We start from the raw sequence: 15,271 nt of genomic DNA on the forward strand, positions 1-15,271 counted from the left end.
CCTCAAGTCAATCCTTCTCATGGCATTCATCAGTTCTTCTTCAGTGATTTATAGTCCTAGCCCTTTCTTCATCGTCAGTCTGCGAGATTAGCTTTCGTGTGGTAACCTACTTCTGCATAGTATACATAAGTCATTGAGTCCGAGACACCTACATGTATGCATCGTGCATGAACCCTTTCCATTCACTCGTCTCATTTTCGTTCAATCTCATCGGGATTCTACTTGTGGCGGCACTCGACAGCAACTATCATTTGTTATGTCACATGCGATTCCAAGGAGCGAGTGTCAGTTATTGAGCATAATCTTCAACGTATGTCCACCTGCTGTCCTCCATCTTCCACGGTAGCCTATCCATCATCAGATGAATGGTTTCAGATGAATGGATGACAGATGGACTCTTGAGGATATCCACACTCTACCTTTTTCCAAACAGCCCCTCTCATTCTGATCATACATGAGGTCCTCTGCTGAGAGTAGCTTTTTCACAGAGCAATCTCGTCGCACCTTATTTCATTCAATTTCTCAATCACCCTAGGCAATTCCAGGTTGCCAACGTCTTCCTGAAGTCAAGAAAAATCCCCAATGCATACTTGCATTCACTCAGACGAAGGTAGCCTTTTGCTCTTATCCATGAATTCTCAGTCGAACTATCGCGATGAAATCCACGTTGAGCATCATTAATTCTACCTTCCACCTTCCGTTCAATCTTTTTCATTATCACTCTCTCAAACGCCTTGTTCATCAGGGATATTTTGTCGAGGCTCCACGATACGCCAAGACGTTTAGACTAAAAGAAGAATACTTAACAATGCGTATTGTAACAATGTTGAACTTTACTTAAACAAAAACTCAACGACAGTACACAGCACGAAATTTAGTCTACTTTATATTTCATTAGTTCATTGTTCATTGATTCCTTCCAAGAGTAGGTGTTTGTGACGTTGAAATCAATGTAGCGGTAGATACCGCAGGCAATTCCTTCAGCTTACACGATTACAGAGCATCGCGTTTCCTTCGTTGCTTGTATTTGATATTCTTAATTGTTCCGATTAAGTGAAGTTATTTTACTGTTTTCGTTTTCCATCAATGCTTCACAATGCTCCCACGATTACTTCTTTTTACATTGATAGGTTAACAGGTTGCAGTAGATTTATCGGGCCTTACCCACCAACTTTCTAGCAGGTTCTGTGGCGCCTGGACTCTAACGTTGGTACCTGCAGGGTCAACCGCACCAAACAGACTCATGACACCGCAGGGCAGCTCGAACGGGGGAAACCCCGCCAGCACCGCCGCTGCTGTCACATAAAATCACGTCACTATCGTCCCATGCAACTTCCTGCACAGCAGGAGGCTGCGGCGGTTGGTCTTCTAGTCCACCACTCAGATCGGAGCCCCGTAAAGGAAGTTTAACCGCACTATCCCGGCATACAACCGGCGCCCCCAGCCTCCGGGTTCGCCAATCCGTGGCAGCAAACATCCTAAGGCATTCGCTGTGTTCTCGATATACGGTACCAGACGCACGAAGTGGTCACCGAAGGCCCAATGGCTGTCGAGGATGAGAACCAGATATTTCATCTGACATTACTGATTCCGGCCCAACCTAACCCCAGCCTCAGACAGTACCCCGCTGGAGGCGTCGCGTCATCTGCCCTGAAACAAGAACCTCAGGGCTTCGGTCTTCTCAAGGGACACCTCCAATCCCAATCCCATAATGAAGACAACCAAACAGGCTACCGTCGCTTCCGGGTGACAGATAGTCCGTCCCCACATCAAGCCTCAGACCAGCACCAACGTGTCGTTTGCTGGTCACGTCAGTGTCGATTCCGGGCGCAATTTGTTGTCCAAAACACAACGTCGTACGTGAGGTTCCAGAAGACTGGTTCTAAGACCGACCCTTGCGGTTCTCCACGGTCTCTCCAACTTCTTCTACTTCAGCTCAGCGACTTCGAGTCTGATATGGACTTTCCAAACATTTATACACGCACGCTCAGTGATAAATTATTGTAAGGCTAAATAGCGGCAAGCTATTCGCCATAATATTATTATGAAAATGCGTTGCCACTAAGAGATTACCTCTTCGCATGGATATAACGTAGAAATATACTGATTGTAGATTTACATTACTTCCAATTCAAGGTGTTGGTCTTTCTTATAAACGCAAGATTGACACGTATAGGAAATTGAATATATTTCAACTTGAACTACATTGAATTTTTTACAGATACCAATCTTGTGTTTATTTATAATTCTAACTTCATTACATTATTACGAATTACTTACTAATTCCCCTTAATTTTAACGCATGCATTATGAATGCTTTGTATTAATTTTTAGAACATACATTAATCCCTTAAAAATGGGGTGAGAAGTCGTTCGAACAATATACGAACTGTGTGCACATACATACTTATCGTTTATCAACAGCAGATAATGCAATAATAACGACGTGTAAATTTGATAAAAGTAAATTTGGATGAAATTTTATAAATGGCACGTTCAATCTTTCACCGATTCCCCGCCTCTTGATTAAAGTTGACCGGCCGACCTCGATCAGATATTCTTCTTGTTTATCCTGTGTGTATTGTCTCCTGAGCGCGTCAAAACTCTTCTTAAATGATTATTTTTTCTCCCGCAGCCTGGCCTTAATAGCTATGGGCGTACTGCCCGTCACAACACATAGGGCCGCGTGTGACACTTTATCTTAGCTATTGTCTTGATAGCTCAGCGCAGATGCACATATTGGTGCAGCGTAAAGTACCACCGACTCCCATCCCCATACTACCCATAGTACAGCATCCTAATGGAGCTGTTCGGACCGTTTACGTTCGACAACAGGTTTCTAATGGCGCTAACGAACGCCTCTGCCTTGCCGCACACCTGTTCGGAATGAGGAGAATACGTCCTAGCGTTGTCCGATGAAACATCAAAATATTTCACTGTACTTTTGGTTTGTTTTTCCGTTTAATAAATTTCAGTATTTTCGGGACGTGCTTCCTCGTCATCATATCAAACATCAAAATATTTCACTGTACTTTTGGTTTGTTTTTCCGTTTAATAAATTTCAGTATTTTCGGGACGTGCTTCCTCGTCATCATATCAAACATCAAAATATTTCACTGTACTTTTGGTTTGTTTTTCCGTTTAATAAATTTCAGTATTTTCGGGACGTGCTTCTTCGTCATCATATCAAACATCAAAATATTTCACTGTACTTTTGGTTTGTTTTTCCGTTTAATAAATTTCAGTATTTTCGGGACGTGCTTCCTCGTCATCATATCAAACATCAAAATATTTCACTGTACTTTTGGTTTGTTTTTCCGTTCAATCAATTTTAGCATTTTCGAGACGTGCTTCCCCGTCAACAGTATCATTTCAGTCTTATCTGGTGCCAGATGAAGGCCCGTGTCCACGCACCATTCTGTGATGACCTTCGTGGTTTCCCGAACCCTATCGCCGATGTTTTGCAGCTTTCTGATCGCAATAACTCGGGCCAAGTCATCGAAAGCTACGGCGTCCAAACCCTTTACATGGTCCAGGCCTTTGTAAATGTTATTTCGCGGGAGTGGGCCCACGTAGTCCCATTTTTCTTTCCACGATTCTTAAGTTAGAAGAAAAAGCAGCAGTACCTCCCAGAGCCATCTACAACAGCAGTAGCGCTATTATCACCTGCCCCTCACCTCACTTGTATTTGGTATTCTTAATTGTTGCGATTAAGTGAAGTTATTTTACTCTTTTCGTTTTCCATCAATGCTTCATAATGCTGCTACGATTACTTCTTTTTACATGGATATGTTAACAGGTTGTTGTACATTTACGTTTCTCGTTACATATCGTATCGTCTTATAACGTCAGCTACACTTTTTATGTATAGATCTAGCACTGTCTCTTCTTCATTTCGAAGTACTGTCTATGCAGTGCAAATGTACATATTCTTGCTCGTGGGATGGTGTTCTTCGCTGTAGGGATTTGTAAGATCCCCTTTAAAGATTCAAGCTTTCAATCGAGCTCTCGTGATGAATTAAATCATCAGTCGACCCACTCGCCGCTTTTGCCATCTCCCTTACAGTTGTTTCATTACGTTCCTTGTGACTTCTCACTAACCTCGGAATTGTCCTTCTTCTTGTTGAACGACGCTGTTGCATTCCTTTCACTCAGTCATCAGTTATCGAATGATTGTGTTGAATATAACACTATCTCTTGTTTCTCGGTATCTCATGTGATGTAACCGATGAACATCGACAGACTATGCTTTGAGACTTTAAGGCATTTTATGGTTAAAAACTGCGGGGTCCGGTTGAGTCGATATGTGGAGGATAGGTCTATTCAAGTATCGCGAAATAAAATGGACAAACTGCTGTCGTATGCAATTTGTTATATATATTTCGTATATGAAAATTAGTTCAGCACAAATTACAAGTCCTGGTACGATATAATGCTTCTGCAGCGATCGATGAACTTCACGCTCGTGATTTCGTCTGTTTACTTATACTGGTCTGGGGACAGTCGGAAAATTTGAACTCGACTGCGTTTGACGGTTGAAAGTAGCGGTAACATTGTTTTGTTTGGAGTTCATTACTCCTTGCAATACCCGTGACCTAACGGTCATGATACTCCGAAACAAAACAATAACAGGATTTGAATTGTCCTGCTCGCGTGCCGCTACATTACCCCCCTTCCAGTGATAACGTTTACGTTAAAATTTTTTTAGGATATCTACGAAGTTTGTCTTGTCGTCGCTATCTTACTATCTTTACACCTATCCGACATATTAAGGCGTCTAGTCGAGACCTGCCTGGAACCGAGCGGGAAAACGAACTCTACGTCCATACCTCATAACATACCTATTACTAGTGCTTTTTGGCGTTGTTTTGCCACTGTCTGCGCTGTTTTCATCGTGCGCATTCGCTTGCTTCACCGGAATAAGTATAGCGCGAGGTTCGGCGGTCTTTTCTTCAATATCGTCTGGGACACCGAACGCCTGTTTTAGACGATCTATGGAAACCGTTACGTCGCGATCGTTTATTCTAATAATATGATTTTTTCGAGGCGTTTGATAACCTTGTACGGTCCGTCGAACTGAGGCTGTAAAGGACTTCCTATGGTGTCATGACGCAAGAAAACATATGGCGACGATTCTAATTCCTTAAAAACGAAGATCTTTCTTTCGCCATGACGCGTAGCCGGATGCGGTCTGACCTTCCCCATCTGTTCTTTAAGCCGTTTCGCATACTCCGTGTTGGCTTGCTGCTTAGTTGCGCTGAAAAATTCCGCCGGCAATCGTATGTCGGCGCCGTAGATCATTTCGGCGGCCGTTGCGTTTAAGTCTTTATGCTTTATCGCGGTTCGGATGCCTAACAATACCATTGGCAGAACCTCGACCCAGTTGCTCGTGCCGTGGCACTTTATCGCCGCTTTTAACTGTCTGTGTAGCCGCTCTACCATCCCGTTGGTCGCGGGATGATAGGCGGTCGTGCGTATATGCTTGGCGCCGAGCAACTGGCACAACTCTTCGACCAACCGTGATTCAAATTGGCGTCCTTGGTTGGTCGTGATTCTTAAAGGTACGCTAAAACGTGCTATCCAAGTATTAAGGAGGGCCGAAGCAACGGTTGCCGCTTCCATGCCGACAATGGGAATAGCCAACGCGTGAAACGATCGATACACGTTAGGCAATATCGATACCCTTGTGAATATGGCATGACAAAATTGTCTAAGTGTATATGCTCGAACGGGCCCGCTACCGTTTTGAACGTTCCGACCTGCGAGGATACGTACCTGGTGACTTTGCAGCGTTGACATGGTATACACCGTCGCGTCCAATTTCGATAATCTTTATTGGTGGACGACCACACGAAACGTGTTGTCACCAATTTCTGCGTAGCACGTATTCCGGGATGGAAAAGACCATGCAACGACTGAAATACAGTGCAACGCAACGGCTCCGGTACATACGGTCGCGGGGTTTCGTTTGTAAGATCACAATAAATTCCAACGTCCTGATCGGGAAATTGTATTTTTTTCAATTTCAGCTCACTAGAGCCTGACTTAATAATTTGATGAGGCTCTGCGGCATCCGCTTGCGCTTCTGCTAATGTTTGGTGATCGACGGATTTCCCGATCGCCTCCATTCGTGATACGGTATCGGCTACTGTATTATCAATTCCCTTAATATGTCGGATATTTGTCGTAAATTATCCCACATAGTCGAGCTGACGGAATTGTCTTGGCGAACATTTATCAGGATTTTGCTCAAATATCAGGGGTGTGTATGATCCGTGTAAATCGCGAAATCTCTCCCTTCAACAGTGTGTTTGAATCGCTTTACCGCCGTGTACATCGCGAGTAATTCACGGTCGTACGCGCTCTGCTTTCGTTGCGCGAGGGATAAGGATTTCGTCATGAAACCTAAAGGTTGCCAGGTATCATTGACGCGTTATTGGAGTACCGCTCCTATTGCGTAATCGGAAGCATCGACCACGAGGCTAACGGGCGCGCCAGGAGTCGGATGCGCTAACATTGTCGCGTTAACTAAGGTGCGCTTCGACTCGTGGAAGCTCTTTTCGGATTGCTCGAATCTCTCAATAGTCGCATTGTATTTCGTAGTGCCTTTTAACAAATCGTTGAGCGGTTGCAGTATTTGCGCGACCCTCGGTATGAAACGTCGATAAAAGTTAATCATGCCGAGGTATCTTCGTAGTTCTTTAATAGTAGTGGGACGCGGTACTTTCATAATCGCTCCAACGCGTTCAGCCAGAGCTTTTATTCCCTCCGCGGTAACGGTATAGCCAAGGAATTGAATTTCGAATTCCGCCTTTGCCGGCTTGAGTCGATCGGAGGCTAGGCGGCGTGGTTTCGCGTGGACGGGGGTACCAGGTATCGTGCAGATATGATGCTGCACTCCGTGCTTTATCGTACTTCGCCTGAAGATGGATGGACGAGTCAACGCCGGAAATTCTGTTAATAATCGATGGTACGGGGATTCCTTGTCGATGGTCCTAATGGATCCTACGTCGGTCTCAGCTGCGGATCCCCTTGTAAACAGCTGGATTGTCTTGTCCAGGAGTCGCCTGTTTCGCGGGTCGACAAGTAACCCGTAATAGCCCAAAAAGTCGACACCGATGATGAGCGTTTTCACGTCGGCTATCAGAAAACGCCACTTAAAATCTCGACGCAAGCTAGATCGAGGGACAAGGTGATAGCCCCATATGTCGCGATACGGGTTCCGGTTTTTCCATAGAGTAAGGATGAACTTCTCCGAGGCCAAGGGACTGGCCAGCTTCCTCAGATCATGGTACAATTGAGATGGCCTACTGTCACCCATCAGCTCTTTTTTTACTAGCTTCTTTACCTTTTCGCTGTCGGATTCTGCTAGACTCCGTATCAGCTCCTCCCTTAACCGGTCATACTGACTGCCGACCGAGGAATCCAAATCAACATTATCCAGTCGCTCCAAGTACTCTGGTTCGAGGCACCCGAGCAGAATGGTGGCTTTATCTGTCTCTTTCTTGACTTCCGCTACCTCGAGCTGTATCTCCAATAAGGAGAACCAAAATGATATCTTCTGCGGCTTCATCGGAGACACGCGGATTGGTAGCGGAGCTATAAGTGTAGCGTTTTGCTTCGCTATCTTCGATCGCGTCGGGGTCACCAATGTGGAGGATAGGTCTATTCCAGTATCGCGAAATGATATAGACGAATTATTGTCGTATGCAATTCGTGAAATATATTTTGTATGTGAGAATTAGTTCCGCACAAATTGCAAGTCCTGGTACAATACACTGTCACGGAATAAATACACGTTATCTCCGAGAAACTGAATCCGACATATTAAGACCTGCTTGAAACCGGTCTGGAAAACGAACTCTACGTCCATACCGCGTAACATACCTATTTCTTGTACTTCTTTTTTATGTTTTGTCGTTGTCTGCGCTGTTTTCATCGTGCGCATTCGCTTGCTTCACCGGAATAAGTATAGCGCGAGGTTCGGCGGTCTTTTCTTCAATATCGTCTGGGACACCGAACGCCTGTTTTAGACGATCTATGGAAACCGTTACGTCGCGATCGTTTATTCTAATAATATAATTTTTCTCTAGGTGTTTTATGACCTTGTACGGTCCGTCGAACTGAGGCTGTAAAGGGCCTCCTATGGCGTCATGACGCAAGAAAACATAAGGCGACGTTTCCAATTCCTTAAAAACGAAGATGTTTCTTTCGCCATGACGCGTAGCCTGATGCGACCTGACCTTCTCCAGCCGTTCCTTGAGCCGGTTCGCATACTCTGTGTTGAAATGTACTTATGTAGAAGTAATGTAGAAGATGTATCTTGTCAAATATCACGAATTACTGTCTGTATGTTTCTGAGCAATTTATTACAGATAATAAATAAATAAATTGTGTTTGACACAAAACACAAGTCCAGGTATAATAAGTTTACGAAATAAATACGCGTGTCAAGAGACTCCGTATACACGCATGATACGTCGGTATGCTTATGCTGCGATCGCTGCACTCTGTCGCTCGTCATTTCGTTTGTTTATTTATAATGGTCGGGGTACAGTTGGAAAGTTTGAACTCGACTGCGTTTGACGGTTGAAAGTAGCGGCGACATTGTTTTGCTCGGAGTTCGTTACTCCTTGCAATACCTGTGACCTAACGGTCATGATACTCCGAAACAAAACCATAACAGGATTTGAATTGTCCTGCTCGCGTGCCGCTACAGATAAGACACATACGAGTGTATGGTGATTGCAGGCAAGAAATTCTGAAAAAATGAAGATTAAAGTAATAATAAAATGGAAGTAGAGCGTTCTCCGACTGTGATTATCTGGTTCCATAGTCTACACTTCCCGTCACATTAACCCATTACAACCTATTAGAATCACACCGAAACTCAAACACTCCTACGTCCTCGTACATACACACAGCTAGCGGAAGCAAGCCGTCAACACGTCCGCTCTCCAACTCGTTCCAAGTGAGAATCACCAGGAGCGGCCCTGGAACCGCGAGAACATACTCACGAGCCTCCCCCCACCCCCGCCTAGCACTATGACAATCCTCTCTCTTCGATGGTACGAAGTGCAACTAAACGCCCAGTTTGGCAGGATAATCTCGACAACTCTATGTCCGTACGCGGCCGCTGTCTTATTGGGGCTTACCCAACAACTTTCTGGCAGGTTCTGTCGCGCCCGGACTCTAACGTCGGTACCTGCAAGGTCAACCGCACCCAACAGACTCATGACACCGCAGGGCAGCTCGAACGGGGGAAACCCCGCCAGCACCGCCGCCGCTGTCACATAAAATCACGTCACAACTCAGATTATATAAAAACAAGAAGGTTGAGCCGAAACACAATTATCAACTTTCTTTTTGTTGCACATTATTATGCACCTAATAGTCACAATAGAGTATACACTGAGCTGACACGTACAAATTACTTTACTCTGACAACTTTATCTAAATTAAGGAGGCGACTGATCTAAGATGGAAAATCAGTCAAGTTCAGTGACGATATTGTGGCGGAAGGAAGGCTGATGAGTGGGTCTAAAGAAAGGAATAAAACTGATTTGTTAAGGACAAATTTTCATTAGGAGAGTAAAGGAAATAGACTTCGCTGTCAATTGGCTAATTTTCTAGGTTGGTGGGTGAGGAAGGGTGCTAACCGCCCTTGAGAGAAAGTTGCTAACGGAAGATACCAAACTTGAGAAAACTAACTTTTCCCTATCTTTTCGTAATAGAGACACCCGAAATAACACTCGAAATGAAAGATGCTTGTTTTTGGTCTGAAGGACTTTAACCATCAAAATGCTAAGATTTATGGTGACTCCTTAAGAATATTGAGGGTACGCAGTCAGGATATGAAGACTATTCGTTAAGTTCACTGCTTAGATCGAAGCCCCGTAAAGGAACTTCGACCGCACCACCCCGCCGTACAACCGATGCCCCCTACCTCCGGCCTCGTCAATCCGAGGAAGCAAACATCCTAAGGCGTTCGCCGTGTTCTGGACAGTCGCAATGGACACAGAAGGCCCAGTGGCTGTCGAGGATGGGAGCCAGATATTGCATCTGATATTCCAGGCTCAGACTCAACCTAACTCGAGCCTCAGACAGTACCCCGCTGGAGTCTTCCCGTCATCTGCTCTGCAATAAGAACCTCAGGGCTTCGGTCTTCTCAAGGGACACCTCCAATCCCAATCCCATGATGAAGGCACCCACACAGGCCACCGCTGCCTTCGGGAAACAAATAGTCGGTCCCCACATCAAGCCTCAGACCAGCACCAACGTGTCGTCTGCGTAACATGTCAGTGCTGATTCCGGGCGCGATTTGTTGTCCAAAACACAACGTCGTACGTGAGGTTCCAGAAGACTGGTTCTAAGACCGACCCTTGCGGTTCTCCACGGTCTCTCCAACTTCTTCTACTTCAGCTCAGCGACTTCGAGTCTGATATGGACTTTCCAAACATTTATACACGCACGCTCAGTGATAAATTATTGTAAGGCTAAATAGCGGCGAGCTATTACCTCTTCGCATGGATATAACGTAGAAATATACTGATTGTAAATTTACATTACTTCCAACTCAAGGTGTTGGTCTTTCTTATAAACGCAAGATTGACACGTATAGAAAATTGAATATATTCCAACATGAACTACATTGAATTTTTTACAGATACCAATCTTGTGTTTATTTATAATTCTAACTTCATTACATTATTACGAATTACTTACTAATTCCCCTTAATTTTAACGCATGCATTACGAATGCTTTGTATTAATTTCTAGAACATACATTAATCCCTTATAAATGGGGTGAGAAGTCGTTCGAACAATGTACGAACTGTGTGCATATGCATATTTATCATTTATCAACAGTAGATAATACAAGAATAACGACGTGCAAATTTAACAAAAGTTAATTTAAATGAAATTTTATATAAGGCACATTCAGTTCTCCACCAATTCCCCGCCTCTTGATTAAAGTTGACACGGCCGACTTCAATCAGATATTCTTCTTATTTACCCTGTGTATATTGTCTCCTGTGCGCGGCAAAACTCTTCTTAAGGGGGGGGGGGTAAGGTTTAAAAATCTTTTTTGCATTCTTTTTTATTTTTTTTTTTAATTGAATGCATAACATCTTAAAAATCCTGTGCCATAATTTCAAGTCGATTGGAGCAAAATTGACGAAGTTACGAGTATTTTTATACATGTCGGATGATATTACCTACCCGACCCGAGCATGCTATTGTTACTTCGCAGACATTTTTTTCTCTATATAATACCTCATCTTACACCCAGATCTATTTATAGTACTTAACGACTTAAGTACAAACCTCCTTATACCTGTACTGTATATTTTGTCAGTGTAGAGTAAAAAATTTAGTGTAGGAGTAAATATTCCATTTTCATTACGTTTTGTGTTAAATTATTACTAAAATGCCTAAAAAAGTTACTAGATCTGATAGACAATCAACTGGTTCGAGATTATATCGATCTAGAAAAATTGTACCTCCGCATAAACGTAAATACGAAGGCACTTCCACAAGTAGCGCGTCAACGAAAAAAATAAAAATGACCGTTGAAGATCAAGTTACGAAGGATTGTGAAAAATATTGTATGATAATTTACTTTTTATTAGTTTTTTCAACAATTGCTACGCTAGTGAAGAAGTAAGCCGATAAAATTTGCTTATGAACGTTGTATACCAGATTTTTTAGTGTTCAAAATTTTAAAGCGTTTTCCCCACAACTCACGTTTTCAAAGTCGGTGCCCTCGATTACTTCAAAACTACTCCACTGATCCTTTTGAAATTTTGAAGACTATTTCTATACATGACTTACAAGGTAACGCTGTTTTTTATTTTAAAATAACAAATTAGCCGCAAATTTTCGCACAAAATCGCGTTTTTCCCTTCAAAGTGTTCCAAAAAAGTGAAAGATTGAAATTTCGAAAAAGCCTTCGCAGCGTTACCTGGGGAAAGCTATTGCCTAACGAATGAACTTTAACTTTTTGATTTCTGATAATCCTGCACCAAGTTTTGAGGGGCACCGCAATTATACTTTTTTCCGAGACATGTCCGAATAATTGCTGCCATTGCCGTATTTTTTAATATTTCTTCGTGAAAATTTTACACAATATTCTTCGGATGTCATACTTTAATGTACTATTGGTTTTAAAAAAGAAATTTTAACTGTATCGTCATAAAAAATTCACAAATACATGCCTTTTTTTGTTCGAATTAACCTTACCCCCCCTTAAATGGTTATTTTTTCTCCCGCAGCCTGGCCTTAATAGCTATGGGCATACTGCCGCTCACCACGCATAGGACCGCGTGTGTCACTTTATGTTAGCTATTTTCTTGATAGCTCAGCGCAGATGCCCATATTGGTGCAGCGTAAAGTACCACCGACTCCCATACCCATACCACCTATAGTACAGCATCCCAATGGAGCTGTTGGGACCGTTTACGTTCGACAACAGGTTTCTAATGACCCTAACGAACGCCTCTGCCTTGCCGCACACCTGCCCAGAATGAAGAGAATACGTCCTAGCGTTGTCCAATGAAACATCAGAATATTTCACTGCGCTTTTGGTTTGTTTTCGTCGTCAAATTATTTCATCATTCTCGGGACGCGCTTCCCTGTCAACAGTATAATTTCAGTATTACCTTGGGCCCGATAAGGGCCCGTGTCCGCGCACCATTCTGTGATGACCTTCGTGGCTTTCCAAATCCTATCATCGATGTCTTGTAGCTTTCTCATCGTAATAACTACGGCCAAGTCATCGAAAGCTATGCCGCCCAAGTCCTTTATATGGTGCAGGCCGTCGTAAAAGTTATTCAGCAGCAATGGGCCCTGTACGATCGATCCCTGTGGGACTCCTGTGTGTATATTTGTTCTGACTATACTGTCGCCGCAATAAGCTAAAATTCTTCTGTCCGAAAGGTAGTCATGTAATAAAATGCATCGATTACTTATATAATCTTCTTTCATCTTAAAGTGTAGAAGGCGTTTCAGACGTCCTGGGCGACAAGAACGCACATCAGGCTCCGTTTCCGACATGAATCCGCAATCCAACAAAACTCTACCAAGGACGTCTCAATCGTGCTCCTTTTTTCTCTGTATCCAAACTGTTCCACATGGTAGGAGTCTCTAGATACGTCTCTCCCTGTTCCTTTCGATGGGCATCATAAAGGTGTGTTTCCACATCTTGCTCAATGCTGGTAAGATACTAATGGGTCTGTAGGATGACGGAAGTAACGGATTCTTTCCCGGTTCCGCTAGTAGACCACCCTCGCCACCTTCCATACGGCCGGAAGATTTCCAGATCTATTGATTTTATTGGATAGTGCTGTCTGAGTCGCTGCTCCGCTAGGACCTTCGTAGTATATCAGGGTCACTAGATGACGCTATCTTCTTTCCTTGAGTCAATCCTTTTCATGGCGTTCATCAGTTCTTCAGCGATTTATAGTCCTAGCCCTTTTTTCGTCGTCGGACTGCTGGATCAGCTTTTGTTTGGTAACTTACTTCTGCATAGTATGCACAAGTCATCGAGTCCGATACACCTACATGTTTGCATCGTGCATGAAACGTTTCCATCCTCTCACCTCATTTTTGCTCAATCTCATCGCGATTCTACTGGTGGAAGCATTCGGCAGCAACTATTACCGGACGACGGCAGTGTCACGTAAATTCACAAGTCACAACTCAGATTATAGGGAAAACGGGAAGGTTGAGACGTAACAGAACTATTAACTTTCTTTTTATTACAGTGTATTATGCACTTAATAGTCATACTTGGGTATGCACTGAATTAACACGTACTAATTACATTTTACTCTGACAACTTTATATTGATTAAGGAGGCGACTGATCTAAGAATAGGAACCCGGTAAAGAGATTTTAATTGTTTGAAAGATGGAAAATCTGTGAAGTGTAGTGAAGTTACTTTACTGTTTTCGTTTTCAATCAATGCTTCGTAATGCTCCTACGATTACCTTCTTTTTACATTGACATGTTAACACTAAACCTACCGACATTTCGTATTACCTATTCCTATATAAAATGATGATCTGTCAGGAAATTTCGTCCAAATTTACTTTTAATTAATTTCAATTCTAGGCTTAAATAAAATTACACTTTAATTTATATAGAGATATCTTATTCATCTCCGCTGCATTTTTTACAAATTATCTTATTATCAAATGTACATTTGCCGCATACATATTTCCCTCATGTTGGACAGATTTTCGTAGTTTTGTAACCTTTACAATTTCTCACTTGTCAAGTTTTTCGTGATAATGTATCTGAACTTGTTGATAGTTTTATAGCATGATTTTCTTCCCACGATTCTGTATACTCAACAGCGAGCTCTGTAGCTAATTGGAATAAAAATTCCTGTCTTGAAATATTTTCACCTGTTGTTTCTTTATACAAAATCCAGGCATTTATTCCAGCTAGGTCCAAAATGTTAAAAAATACTTGGAGGGGCCACCTACAAGATTTTGACTTCACGATGTGTTTCCTTGTCATCTGATTTACAACTTCCATTCCAAATTTCGTATCATTATAAAATCTAATCGTTTCCGGTATACGTTTATTGCTTTTTTTCAATTTCTATCGCTTTATGCATGGAATTCAGCATAAACACTTTTTTTGTTGGTTTGCATTTATACACCGCAAAAGAAATTTGATTCGAAATATAAAATTTGCTTGAAAACAGAGTCATTTTGTCCTTTCGATCTTTGACTATCTTTGGCAGTTCCCGTTTATTTTCACGGATTGTTCCAACGATTGTAGTTTTTCTTGCGAGTAGCTTTGTAGCCAGTGATGCACTCGTAAAAAAATTATCTGTTGTTAGGTTCCTTCCACATCCTGAATGGTTCCATCAGCTTCACAGCAACGAATTCTTCAAATGGAATTGAATTTTCTCTCTTCTCATCCTTTCCCAAATAGGGAAATCCATTTATTATACACTTACTATTGTGCTATACACTTACTATTGTGATCGTGCTTCGGGGGTGTGTTGCCATCGTGTGCCCTCGAATCGTTCCTCTACGGTCCTGAGAATGGAGGGTCCTAGTTCTCGGACTACTCTTTCCAGGGCGTCTAGACGCGTCCTGTCGTTTCTGCCTTCCCGCGGAGGACGGTCGTATTCGGGCGTCGCGTCGGTGCATCGCGGGCACTCGTGGTCGCGAGCAGCCAGTCTCCTCAGTTCCTGGCGGAGGGCTGCGTTCTCCTCTTCCAGCACGGACAGTCTCGTGTCTACGTTGTCGGT

The 15,271-nt window shown here is 43.0% G+C and overlaps 1 protein-coding gene and 1 long non-coding RNA gene across 8 annotated transcripts in view; one reads left to right on the plus strand and one right to left on the minus strand.

Annotated features, from left to right (window-relative positions):
- Window positions 1–15,271, plus strand: part of LOC117237278 (L-allo-threonine aldolase) — a 51,619-nt gene that overhangs the window by 34,395 nt on the left and 1,953 nt on the right. The gene's annotated exons all lie outside the window — the stretch shown is intronic.
- LOC117237282 lies at window positions 427–14,115 on the minus strand. Its single transcript, XR_004493983.1, has 2 exons — window positions 13,992–14,115; window positions 427–1,111 (listed from the first exon to the last, which is right to left on the minus strand). It is a non-coding gene; the product is annotated as an uncharacterized LOC117237282 (long non-coding RNA).

Source organism: Bombus vosnesenskii, unplaced genomic scaffold, assembly GCF_011952255.1.
Source record: "Bombus vosnesenskii isolate JDL3184/JDL3185 unplaced genomic scaffold, Bvos_JDL3184-5_v1.1 scf7180000013368, whole genome shotgun sequence".
Lineage (NCBI taxonomy): Eukaryota > Metazoa > Arthropoda > Insecta > Hymenoptera > Apidae > Bombus > Bombus vosnesenskii.